This window comes from Podarcis liolepis, assembly GCF_965112155.1.
Source record: "Podarcis liolepis genome assembly, chromosome: 1".
Classification (NCBI taxonomy): domain Eukaryota; kingdom Metazoa; phylum Chordata; class Lepidosauria; order Squamata; family Lacertidae; genus Podarcis; species Podarcis liolepis.
In genome coordinates this window covers 59,263,079-59,276,583 of record NC_139554.1, presented here as the reverse complement: position 1 = coordinate 59,276,583, position 13,505 = coordinate 59,263,079, and positions in this window count along the sequence as shown.

Sequence of the window (13,505 nt, the reverse complement as noted above, 5' to 3'; positions counted from 1 at the left end):
ATTCAGTAATAATAATAATAATAATAATAATAATAATAATAATAATAATAATAATTTATTTATACCCCGCCCATCTGGCTGAGCCTCCCCAGCCACTCTGGGCGGCTCCCAATCAGTGTTAAAAACAGTACAGCATTACATATTAAAAACTTCCCTGAACAGGGCTGCCTTAAGATGTCTTCTGAATGTCAGGTAATTATTTATCTCTTTGACATCTGTTGGGAGGGCGTTCCACAGGGCGGGCGCCACTACCGAGAAGGCCCTCTGTCTGGTTCCCTGTAGCCTCACTTCTCGCAATGAGGGAACCGCCAGAAGGCCCTCGGCGCTGGATCTCAGTGTCCGGGCTGAACGATGGGGGTGGAGATGCTCCTTCAGGTATACAGGCCCGAGGCCGTTTAGTAGTAGTAGCAGTAGTAGCAGCAATATGCATAGGATTGCATGTTTTAAGATGTTTTCATTTTTCCTCCTATTGTTTTGTCATTGATGGATTCAACTTCCTGGGTTCCTTTGGAAGGAAGGGGTAGATAGTATTATAATTATTTCATCATCATCATCATCATCATCATTATTATTATTATTATTATTTGTTATTATTATCTGTCATGCCTTACATGTCTGTTCTTCTAGTTAAAAAAATCTCTAGGAAAAGAGTAGCTTCACCAAGAATTGCTGCTGAGCCTGTAGCTGCTGTTCAGCATTAACAAAGATGAAAGAAATGCGTAATAGACAACCTATCACACATCATAGGATAGCAATAGTTCACCTGGTTTTCCTGTATGCAGTCATCTCTACCACTGACATTTTGGACTGATGTGGTCTGCAAGCTGTTCTAAAGACCACCTCTGATTTTATAGTATTTGATGGAGAAGGCAAAAGCAAACTTAGACAAATGGTCTTCTGCATCAGTTTGAACTGAGTACTAGTTGTTATTCTGATAGCTCTGCTCCCTCTTTAGCCAAGAGAAACTGAGCAGATAGCGGTGGGGTGAGGATGCAAAGCAGCCAAGAAAAGCACCCCTCATCCACCAGAACATGTATCTCCTCTTTGTTGTTTGTAAACAGAAGCATTATATATGTAAAGAAATGGCTCTGAACATTAAAATGTGGGCCAAGGCCTCTTGATTCTAAACCTGGCACCATTATAGCTTTCTGGTTGGGTGATGAACTGCAGACAGCTGGTTGGGTAAAAACACTATTCTGTTGTGCAGACAGCGGTGGGGAGCAAGATAAGTGAAAGCTCCTTTTCACTAACTGGAAACAAAATTCAATGAAATGCTCAGAGCCAGGTTGGCTTTTTGTTCAAATGGTTCATCGTGGTAGAATGTACATTAGCCTAGTATCAAGAATCACTTTGGACAGGAGCTGCCTTCATAGCATTTCACCTATGGATGGTCCTGTATCGTTGACCACTAGGCACTTATAACAACAGGATTCAGTGAGTGCAAAAATTATTCTCCAGCCCCGGCTAATTATGTGCATATTTTCGTCCAGCTTGGGAAACAGTGTCCAAAAATGTGCACATTTTGTAGCAATCTGATGTTCGCTTTAGGTGCAACTGCAGGACATATGCTGAAACAACAGTTGATACTTAATAGTGTGGCAATAAGCAAATAATTACCCACATTTCCCTGTGGAAAAATTAGGGATAACAATTTTTACTACTGAAGAATGTTAAGGTGAAGGAAAGTGTGTGTCTTCAGTAAGTTTGCTTTATCATCTGTAAAATCCTGGCCCCACTGAAATCACTGTCAAAGGGTTCTTTCATGTTGTTTTAAGGAGACCAAACTTGCCCTTGGAAAAAGAGCTCCTCTCTACTAACTGGAAAGAAAATCCATTGCATTGCCCAGAAGTAACTTGACGCTTCCCTCAAAATGGCACCTTAGTGGGACGCACTCTAAGATAGAATGTACTGAGTCACTCTGTGTTGTTTTTTTTAATGCCCTGTGCAGAAAATGATAGCTAAAAGGGTTCACTGTTTAGAATATTAGACCGGTCTTCAAATATTTGAACTTTCCAACCCTTTAATAATCCCTTCAGACATTTATGGTCCCACTAATTATTTGCTGAAAAACTCTTGTCAATGACAGATATTTTTCTTCAGACGGCATTAATTCCTCTTTTTGCTTTCCACATGGCTGAAATTTTCCCTTTTGCTTTTCTCCCAGGGCTGCATTTCACTAGGAAGGTTAAGCAGCTAACTGGGAATCCTCAACAGAAAAACTATTAAAGGGTGATAAATCACCGGAGAGAAACCCAGCGTGCAATTTTTCAAAACTGCAGCCACCAGTGGTGGCCCATGGGGCTGCAGGTATCAGTGACAGGGAGCAGGGGGAGGTATTTGGCATTCCAGAGGCCTACTCAGGGCACAGAGGTTTGTTTATATTTCTGTTCCACTGACTCCTGTGAAATGCTCTCTGTCTGAACAAGGAACACACATTGAGCTAAGGAAAGCATGCCTGGCATTTCTTGGAACTTCAAGGCTCTGATGCTCAAAAGGTAATTTGTGGAGAGAATTACATGGGATTACAGAGTCACAAGTCCAGGGCTGATTGCACCAATCAATGTTGTATAATTATACTGAGATCATTATTACAATCCTTTTGGCAGCAGTGGATCAAAAAGCTTAAAAGAAACCCGCACAGTTCACCTCTGTATTCCATACCTTCTTTTCTCTGAACTTGCTCAGCTTGCAATCCTCAGAGTACGAGAGTGAAGAAGAATATAGGAAGCTGACTCATACCAAACCAGGCCATTAGTCTATCTAGCTTAATATTCTCTACACTGACTGGCAGCAGCAATCCAGAATTTTAGACTGGGAACATCCCCAACCCTAACTGAAGATGCTGGGGATTGAACCAGGAACCTCTCAAATGTAACGCAAATGCTCTATCCCTGAGCCACGGCCTTTTCTCATCTCTATGGCAAATACTTTGATGAAGTGAAGGAAAGGAATTGCTCGCTCGCTGGGAGAGATGTTCAAAAAAGAGAAAGACTTTAAAAGTTACTCTTATGTATTTATTAATTGTTTTTGATACCTCTACTAAAAATAAATAAATAAATCAAAGTGGTTTACAACCATACATCTATACAATAAAAACCACATAAGATTTAAAGCCATCCACTATTACAGTGGTACCTCGGGTTACATATGCTTCCGCTAACCCAGAAATATTACCTCGGGTTAAGAACTTTGCTTCAGGATAAGAACAGAAATCATGCTCTGGCGGCGTGGCGGCAGCGGGAGGCCCCATTAGCTAAAGTGGTGCTTCAGGTTAAGAACAGACCTCCAGAACGAATTAAATTCTTAACCTGAGGTACCACTGTACTGATATTTTCTTAATTGCCTGCTTGATACTTGGCAGTAGCAAAAAGTTTACAGAGGACATGTAAGGGTTAAAACAGAAGGTGCTCGGGCCAGTGACTGTTACCACCAGCTTTTTGGTGGTAACAGATGAGCCTCATCAACTCTGGAGATGTTCAATAATGGTCCTGCAGAAGGCTTACCGGTACTTGGTTTCCGATTATTGCTGCTTGCTGTCTTGTAACAGAGTGCTGATCACTTTATGAACAACTTGAAAATGGTTTTAGGAAGCAGATACATATCCCAGGCAGAGCCAGACCTGTGTAGTTTCAGCAAGTTGGTGCCCTCATGTGCATCCAGCCTGCAACCTGGAACCACGTAGACAATTACCAGGATGAAAGGCCAATGATATGACTCAGCATAAGGCAGCTTTATATATTTATGATTTCAGGTTTAGCTTCCCAAAGTTTATTGCTGATACAGGGCCCTGTTGTGTACCAACAACCCGGTCAGTCATGCTCGCTTCAACACTGTTTCCAAAGACGACTGTAAAATTTCACTGGGCAAAAGTGACTTGTAATGCCTGTTGCTACGGAGTATAAAATAGAGTAGAGGTGGACACACCTTGTAAAGATGGGGGTCATAAAACGAGGCAGTTGAAAGGAATCTGGAGAACGGAAGTCTGATAAGGACCTTTAGTCAACTTGCAAGCATTTCAGCCGGAGTGATGATTTCCAGATGCTCACTCTTCCAGATGTTAGGATTTCCAATTACGGCCTAATTCCTGTTCTCTGTATATGTGGGGGAAGGAGGAAGGAAAGAGAGGCTTCCCATAGCCCTGGATGCTTTTAAAAATGAAGCCAAGAAACACCCAGACAGGACAGCAGCAGGATTGCCTATAAAGTGAGTGGGCAAAGGTGGAAGTTAAAGCAAAGCAAGACAGGACAGAGGGGTATAATACTTCCCACACTCACAGGTCTGTGTTTTCCCACCTTGAGCAGCCTTAAAAAGCAGTTTGTCTCTTGGCAAGGGTGATTTTTGGCCTTTGGGTACCATTATGCACCCCTCACCCCTTTTCCTCAAAAGTTTATAGGAAGGAAATTATGGACAAGGGAGAGGTCAGTGTCTTACTCCTGCCTGCCAAATTATTTATTTATTATGTTACATTTATATCCTGCCTTTCTTCTGAGGAGATCACGGTGGCTAACAGTGTCCTTCCTCCATTTTATTTTCACAATAACTCTCTGAGGTAAGTTATGCAGAGAATTGGTGACTGGTCTGACTGACTGGGGATCTGAACCCAGGACTCATCCATGCTGGTCCAACACTCTAACCCCTGCATCCCATAAGAATTTTGTCTGCTTGAGTCTGCCACATTCTCTTAGCCGGCTGTTTCAAATTTTGTGTGTGCCCAACATTATTTATGTATTTAAACACACACACACACACACACACACACACGTCACCTTTTCTTCCAGTCAGTCTACATGGTTCTCCCCTCCCCATTTTATCATCACAACACCACTGGGAGGTAGGTTAGGCTGAAAGACAGTGACTGGCCCAGATTCCATTGATATTTTTCTATGGGACACATAAAGGGAGGTTATGTGTTTTTTGTTTGGGGGGTGTGTGAAATTTGAATTGGAAAGTTGGCATGCGGGGAAATGATTTACCACTTTTTCTTTCATTTCTATGTGGCCTGATAACTGAAGTTGCGATAAAAACAAACAAACCAAGATTATAAGATAATAAATGCACATGAACTCTGAAACAGCAAAATAGCACAATGTAAAACAGAATACAATCCAGTGGCAGAGAAAACAGCAATGCAGCAGATCTAGAAAGCATGAAAACTCATTTCCTAAAAGGTGCAGGAGAATTTGGGGAAAACAACAACTTTATTCACCTGGTGCCCCAGCTGCCTTCATCTCAAAGTTCCCTGCAGGTTGAAGTCACCCTTTTAAAATAGCGACAGAGACCTGATCGTCAGGACAGATGAAAGAAAGTACTTCTGCATGCAGTGCATAGTTAATCTATGGAATTTTCTCCCACAAGGGGCAGTGATGGCCACCAATCTGGAGGGTTTTAAAAGAGGTTTAGATAAATTCATGGAGGTAAAGGCTATCAATGGCAATTGGCTATGATGGCTGTGCTCTGCCTCCACAGCTGGAGGCAGCAATGCTTCTGAAACCACAGGAGGGGAGAGGGGTCTTGTGCCTGAATCCTGCTTGCTGGTTTCCACAGGCATCTGGTTGGCCACTGTGAGAACAGGATGCTGATCTAGATGGATTCAGCAGGCTCTTCTTATGTCCTTATCACAGAGCATCTCCAAGCTCTCTTGCCTAGACTCACCCTAACATCTTGTCCTTAAGATAACAGCAGCACCATTTCAGGGTCGAATGGTGGGAGAACCTTGTTTATTTTATTTACTGAGAAGATGGGGAGGCTTATCATGAAAAGGAGTGGATAAGAACGCACAAAGTTTTTCTCTTTGCGTCATTGTAAGAAATGAGAAGTCCAGCCTTGAGATATATTTAAGATTAAATTGGGTGAACGAAGCAACATTTTTGGGAGGGGGGGGGGAATCATTTGTTGGAGCCAGGCTGCAATGTGGAGCCCACATACTTTAGGTGCAAAAGCCACTGAATTCAATAGGACTTACTTCTGAGTAGGCATTGTTAGGATGGTATGGTTTCTCACTTTCAGTGACTCATAGATGCCTCTCCTGAGGGAGGGCTGCTCCCTCACCCTCTCTGTGTGACGCTCACCCCCCCTCCACATCTTTGCTTAGAGGGCAGTCTTTCAGGGCAGAGGGCATGACACTCGTCGAAGGGCTGAGCCCCTGCACCTTTTGCTTTTAGAAAGTAAGGCCGGGCGGTACAATCCCATAATGAGCAGAAGCCTTGAGAGAGGCATTATCCCCTCTTGTGATCTGGCCCTGTTATTGATAAAAGCTGCCTGTGGACACGGAAGGTCAAAGCAGTAGCTTGGAAGTAGACCGGGGTCACTGTGCAGGCAGGAGAGACCTCTTAGAATTACACTTAATTTAGCAGCAATCAGCCCCTAAGTAGATGACAAACAGGAAATGTATCTTTAGGCGCAACATGAAATAGTACGGCTGTCACCTTGAATGAGAAAAGCCAACATTTTTGGAAGCAGCGACACATTTAAACAGCCCGTAGGGTCAAACGCTGCTTCCTTTGGACCTCTGATAGCTCTGCTGATAGTGGTGACTGCTCTATAAATACCCTCAATCAATAAGGCTCTATCGCTGCTGAAAGCAGGCGTGTTCCCATATCACAGCAGATGGGAAGGGAGCAAATAATATTTGTCTTGCCTTTCAAATTGATTTCCTGTTTTGAGCGAGGCAGAGTGTGTCCATATGTTAATCAGATCACCAGGAGAGATAGCAAAGTTCAGGTCAACAGCCCACCACTTGACATCCCATAAAAGCGGAGGATGAAAAAGGCCTTTCATGACCGTAAGGGATCCCTGAAAGAAGAACTTTTAGATATGGCAGAGGGCTGTGTGAGATGATCAGCTGTCCCTGGGCCAAGCGAGGGCTGTCCTGCAAGACACTGAAAGCTCCTCATTCACAATGATATACATTTTGGCCCCTGGGGTGGGAGAAAGCCAGTCTGAATTCATGGCCATTTGGCTGGTACAATACAAAAAGCAGTACCATTTAGTGGTGGCAGCTGGGAGGGTGCCGTACCCATACCCTCCAACATATCTCAGATGAAAATAGGGACATTATTTTATTCTTTGGTAGATTTATAAAAAGAAAAGCACACACCAATAAATAAATTTTAGAAAGGGGCAAGAATAGATGTGGACGCACAAAGTATTATTATTTTTGAAACCAAGATACCTTGCACTCTGCTCTGCTCCCCCGTTCTTCCCATCCAGGGTGGCCCTGCCCTCTGCATGCTTCTCAGAGCCAGTGCGTCATGTGGGGCTGGGCTTCAGCGGCGGCAGCCTCTGTTCCTCATTGCCCACTCTCCAGCAGCCGCTAGGAGCTGCCCAAGGGAGGAGGCTGGCAGCAGCAGCCCCGGAAAGGCAACAGGATGCTTCTTTGCTGCCACCACTGCTAGGGACAAATGCTAGCTCATTCTCTTATCCGAGCTCAGTGGTGGCAGCACTGGCAGGGGAAACAGGGCATTCCGGGATCAAATCAGAAGCCAGAATGGCTTTTGTAATTCTGAGACTGTCGCTGGAAAATCAGGACCCCTGGAGGTTATCTCTCCCTACTCTGGAGTCTACAGCTTCATATATGGTATCTCTATTCCTCACAACGCATGAAGAACGAAACATTCCATGACATGTTGTGTGAGAAAGCCCCTGTCATAATGGGAGAATGCCAGGCTTCAGTGAGACAGTGTCATTCGCCGCCTCAATTTATTCGCCTAGGCCTGCATTTCCCATGGTGCTTGGCACGGTTGCTATGATGGTAAGCTCGACAAATCAGCTTTCCACAGCCAGGGAATGACTGAGAGAGACCGAGAGAGAGCAAGAGCCACCTGCTTGTCATCTGTGGGAAATTTCTGAAAAGCATATTCTGTTCCCAGGCTAATTTGTCTGACTAGGCCTAATAAAGTAGGGGAGCATCGAGAAAAAGATAGATGGAAGTCAAATGCAGCAAAGTATTCCCAAGTGATTGTGCCTTTTGCAGGAATGTTTCTCTTGTGGAAATTCTTTCTCAGATAAAATGCACTGATGCAATGAGGTTATAGCAAGGGCATATTTGCATTACAGGAAATCCCTGGGCTGGTTTGTGTCGTTTTTGGTACACAGTGCTATGCTAAGAGCCCATTTCAATTGTACTGCCTGTCCTCTGCTCATTTTTTCTTCCTTCCTTATGTCCATGAATATTGTTGTGTTGGGCCTCTCCTGGGATGAGGCTGACCCAGGAGAGTTGCAGAGAAGGGCCAAGGGCCAAATGTGAGGTTTGATTCATGGGATTTCAGTCCACATACATTTATTTATTTTTTTGGAGATGAAAGATGAAAGTAACTCTTTCCTGACTTACACAGTTTTTGCAAAGTGGTGCCCAGATGCCTTCAGTGGAGGTTGCAAGGGTCGCAGAGGATGCTGCAGAGAAGCTTCAGTTTGACGCTAACCTATGAGCAAAGACATTGCTCAAGCATGAGCACCCATCATTTTGATGTGTGATATCCCTGAACTGATTGTTCCACACATGTGAAAAAGCAATTAGGCTTAGTATAGAGCACAGACTTCATATGAACGTGCCTATACATTCTGCAGAGGTGCAAGGAGATTTTTCTTACTATGCAAATGTAGAGGGTTGCATCCAACTGCGGACCCTCAAGTGTTCCTATTTTCCAGGGATAGTCCTGGATTCACAGAAGCCGTCCCAGCTTCTGATTTGATCCTGGAATGTCCCACTTTTCCTTAGGACGTCCTTATTACCACCAGAGAAATGTTGGAGGGTATGGAGTTATGCGACCCCCAAGCCAAGGAGATAAGCAACTATACAACCTTTAGAAGACATCTGAAGGCAGCCCTGTATAGTTTTATTATGTTTTTAACTATGTTGGAAGCCACCCAGGTTGGGGTAACCCAGTCAGATGTGCTGGGTATAAATAATATAATTTATTATTATTATTATTGACCAGGACATTTCTATTTTCACGGGATAAATGTTGGGGTGTATGCAACTGTTTGTTACTATGTTAAGTATTTTTTGTGTTTTTATACTTAAACCACCCTGTGATCCTTGGATGAAGACATTTAACAAATAAAAAATAAATTTAAAAATAGAATGGTTCAGAGTAGAACCATTGGAATTAATAGTCCTAAATTAGCCACACCCATTAATTTGAGTGTACAGGATTTCTTGTCTCTTTTTGGTTTCTGGTGTACGAAAGGCTGTTCTTGGAGGACAGGCAAATACTTTGCCATCTAAACTAGAGAAGAAGAGAGACTTCTAAGGGAAAGTGTCTTGCCCACAAAGGCCACAACATACTCTCACCAGCTTCCTGACTTTCCAGGGCACACATCTCATTTTGTATTCCAAATCTCACTTTCGATCCATACTCACTTTCCATCCATCCATTCAGATTGTGGTCTTGACTCCCTTCAGTTTTGCATTCAGAGGAAGCAGAAGCAGGGGGAGGGTGGGAGAAATCACATATTGATGATTGGTTTGTGTCTGTTAGCATGTTTGCTTGTGCCACTGCCTATGTAAGTCTTCCCAGACACGGGGCCTGCAGTTCTCTGCTGTTTTATATTCCCACTACCACAATGCCCCCTGCAGTGGATCTGCTTGTTGTTGCTAAAAGGAGAAAACAAATAACTCAATTATACTCAGCTAAAGCAATTCCTTCGAAAGGATTGTCTCAATTGCACAAATGGCTAATATGAATTGAACTGCTAAGAGTGGATGCATTAAGAATAGGGGATGGTTTTGGCAAGTTGAGAGGAGACTAGGTGTTTCCTGGGCAGAGAAATCCTGGCTTGGGGGTGGGGGTAGAGAGAGAACATGGCAGAGAAGCTGCCATTTCCAAAGCCCTTCTGGGCTTGCTCTGATCAGGGCAGAAGGTGTGTGGCCTGCCTCCTTCCTTCCTTCCTTCCTTCCTTCCTTCCTTCCTTCCTTCCTTCCTTCCTTCCTTCCTCCCTTCCTCCCTTCCTTCCTTCCTGTAGCTTTTTCTATTTCTTCATTTCCTCTCCCATTGATTTCATCTTCTGGGAACATGACCAAGGAATCAGGAGGGCTTTAGATTAGACAGATAAAAAGCTGCCCCTGACATGTCCCTGAATTGCTCCATTTTGGACCCCACCACCCTCAGAACACTGTGGGGAGTAGTGGTCAGCAATGACAGTGGAGCTTTCCATGTTTGCGTTGACCTCTATCAATTGATCATCTTCCTTTCCTACTATTGAAAGAGATCAAGATCTAGAACAGCTACCTTCCAAGGGATTTCTCTCTTATGAATGGATTAATTAAAATGCTCATATTTCACCATTTGGATTAAAAAAAAAAGAAATCAACAGGGGAACTAATTTCATCATAATAAGCATAGTGCCATGTTGAATACAGTGGACGCTCGGGTTGCAAATGTGATCTGCCTTTCAGAATTTGCCCTCTGTGGTGAATTTGAACCACTACAAAACAACACCCAATAATTTCAAGGTGGTCTAGATTCTAGAAGGTAGCCCTGGTTGACAGCTCAGGACAGAATTGGGTCATCTACCAGAACAGCTAAAGCATTTTCCACCCCCAAACCAGATATGAAGCCAGACTGAAAACTCTCTAAATAATTATAATCCAAGAACCCCTTTGTTTGTGATACCATGACCCACTCCAGCAACTTACCTAAATCAGAAAGAGTGGAAACTGGTCTGAATTTCTTTCAAGGCAATGGATCCAAGGACAAGTTCCTCTGGGATCATACAAGTATGATTCTGCAAATCCTTATTCTGTTGTACGTTTCATTGATGTTGAGCCACCAATATTATTTACAGTAGTTATGATCTAAAATATGGAAGCCATTTTTATTCTTATTTGTTTATTCTTATTATGTTGTTAATAATAACAATAATAAAGTCAAATCATCGCAAGAGGTGTTGAAATTTTGGGAGGTTGGATAGTTACAATGGGATGGTCTCAGTGGTGGGGTGCACATTTTTATTTTTATTTGTTTATTATTTTTACTTTATCAAAATAAAAATAAAATAAAATAAAATATGGAAGTGCCCCAAAATTACATGTAGCAGATAAAACTTCTCAAGTTATGAAAGTAGCTTCAAAATTGGTATACATGAATTTTGAAATGATGCCACGGGCTAACAAATATAACATAAGAATGATTTTGGAATCCCTTTTCCCGTGTGTGTGTGTTAAGTTAAAGGCTCTCCCCCACAAGTCCAGAAAGAGGCTTTTTGAAAGCGACCTTTTTTAAAAACAAACTTACCTTTACATTGCGGGTGATTTTAATCGATATGTGAAGGGCACATGCGGTGCCATATGCTCCTTGCCATCCATTAGTGAGTAGCAGGTCATTAAACTCCCACTAATGTTTCCTAACTATCATCATTGTGGTAGGTTGCCTGCCCCCCCCCACTCCACCTGCTTTGTAGCATATGAGCGAAGAGGAGCACTGGTGGCAGATTGCCTTGAAGACAATACGAACTCTCATGCAGGGTGCCTGCTTGTTCAGGCGCAAACAATAGAGACGTTTTGTGGTTACCATTTGCCAGCTACCCAAGGGTTTTGCCAGCCCCCACCCCACCCCTTTCCTCCCTCCTCCTCCTCCTCCTCCTTCTCTTTGGTGCAAAAAACCAATCTTTCTTTTCCAGTCCCCTTGAATTGACCTGTGATGTTGCAGTGTCATTTCGAGGAGAAATTATTGGAGTGAGAGTGGATCATAACAATAGGGGCCTTGTGCCAGACACATGACAGGACAGGGAGGGCTGTTGGTGGCTCTTACTGAGGAACAGGACGGCGCTCTGGCAGGTGCTCCCATTGTTAAAATCCGCCCCCGCTCATAGACAGTGGTCACAGATGAGTTGATGTCGTTTCATTCAGATTCTTTCTGCATGGAAGTTCTGTGATGTGACACTGGTCAAGTGTCCAGCCTAGCCTTTCCGATATCCGCAGCATAGCCTCTTCTGTAACATAACCCCCCCTGCCTCTATTACTAAGATATGTCAATGTTCTGCTAAGCCATATGGCTCCAAGCTAAAGTAACTTTTATACTTTCTGAAGGGAACATAATAACTTAATGTTTACTCTGCTAATATGGGCTTGACAGCCGCCAGTGATCCCGACATTACGCCTTTAAAATGCCATTCAAAAACCTACTTGAGTTCCTTGATAGAATGCTTATTAATTAATTTCACTAACTTTTTTTTTAAAAAACCAACAACACTAGGGATTACTGCTTTTGAGCAGAGAGCTCTTTCTGAATGCAGCAACTCCAACAAGTTTTGCTACAGCCCTTTGTTGTAAAAAATAAAAATAAAAATCAGTATTGTCAAAATAACATGAAAGATTTTGTTTGAAAAAACAACTCAAGCCCAGTGAACACTATTTGTTAATGTACTGGCTTTACTCAGTGCTGCTTCTGTTATCGGAGCGAATAAAGTCATGCCATAATACATCTGCTTCTGTTTTACTCATTGTTTTGTTCCACTTTTCATTCTGTAGACACTTGCCTTCCTCTGAACAAAACCAAGAATCCTCTTTGGTAAACAATCATTTTGTTTTGTGCAGTCAATACACCATGAGGAATTTAAACTGCGCTTTCATATGGACACTGGCCATTTTCAGCACGAAAGGGAATGTAATCCAATGAAAATGAAAAGCATTGAAAGATGATTACTATTTAAACTGTACAGTGGTACCTCGGGTTAAAAACTTAATTCGTTCTGGAGGTCTGTTCTTAACCTGAAACTGTTCTTAACTTGAGGTACCACTTTAGCTAATGGGGCCTCCCGCTGCCATCACGCCGCCAGCATATGATTTCTATTCTCATCCTGAGGTAAAGTTCTAAACCTGAGGTACTATTTCTGGGTTAGTGGAGTCTGTAACCTGAAGCGTCTGTAACCTGAAGCGTCTGTAACCCGAGGTACCACTGTAATTCTCCAAGGAAAGTTGTGTCTTAGAGCACATCTGTATTACTAGTTGGAAGCAGTGTGTGTGTGTGTGTGTGTGTGTGTGTGTGTGTGTGTGTGTGCAAATTAGGGTTCCCTAGTCCCACCATAGTATAACAGTTTGCAGGATTCTTTGTTCAGGACCCATGACAATTTTAATTTTAAGTAGGTTAAATTGGTAGTATAGAATCATAGAACTGTAGAGTTGGAAAAGACCTTACAGGTCATCTGGTCTAACCCCCTGCAATGCAGGAATCCTGCCCACAGCCATTCCTTGGTCGGCATGAACCACCAACCTTCTGGTTAATAGCGAGACATACTCACGCGTTGCACCACAGGGACCAAATGCAGATCATTATCATGGCAGCAGCAATGTAATGATTATAATAGCTTAATGATAGGGACACAGCTCAAGCTATACTCCCATGCGTACATCACAGTTCCTGCCAATGTAACCTTCCTGGCAGAAGTGGATGGGGAAACTGCTTGTGTGCCGGAGTCCCTGACCCCTGCAGTGTGCTGAGAACTGCAGTCTTGTGGCCCAGTCTTTGGAGTCGTGAAAGCATTAAAGCTGTGTGCTGGATCAGATG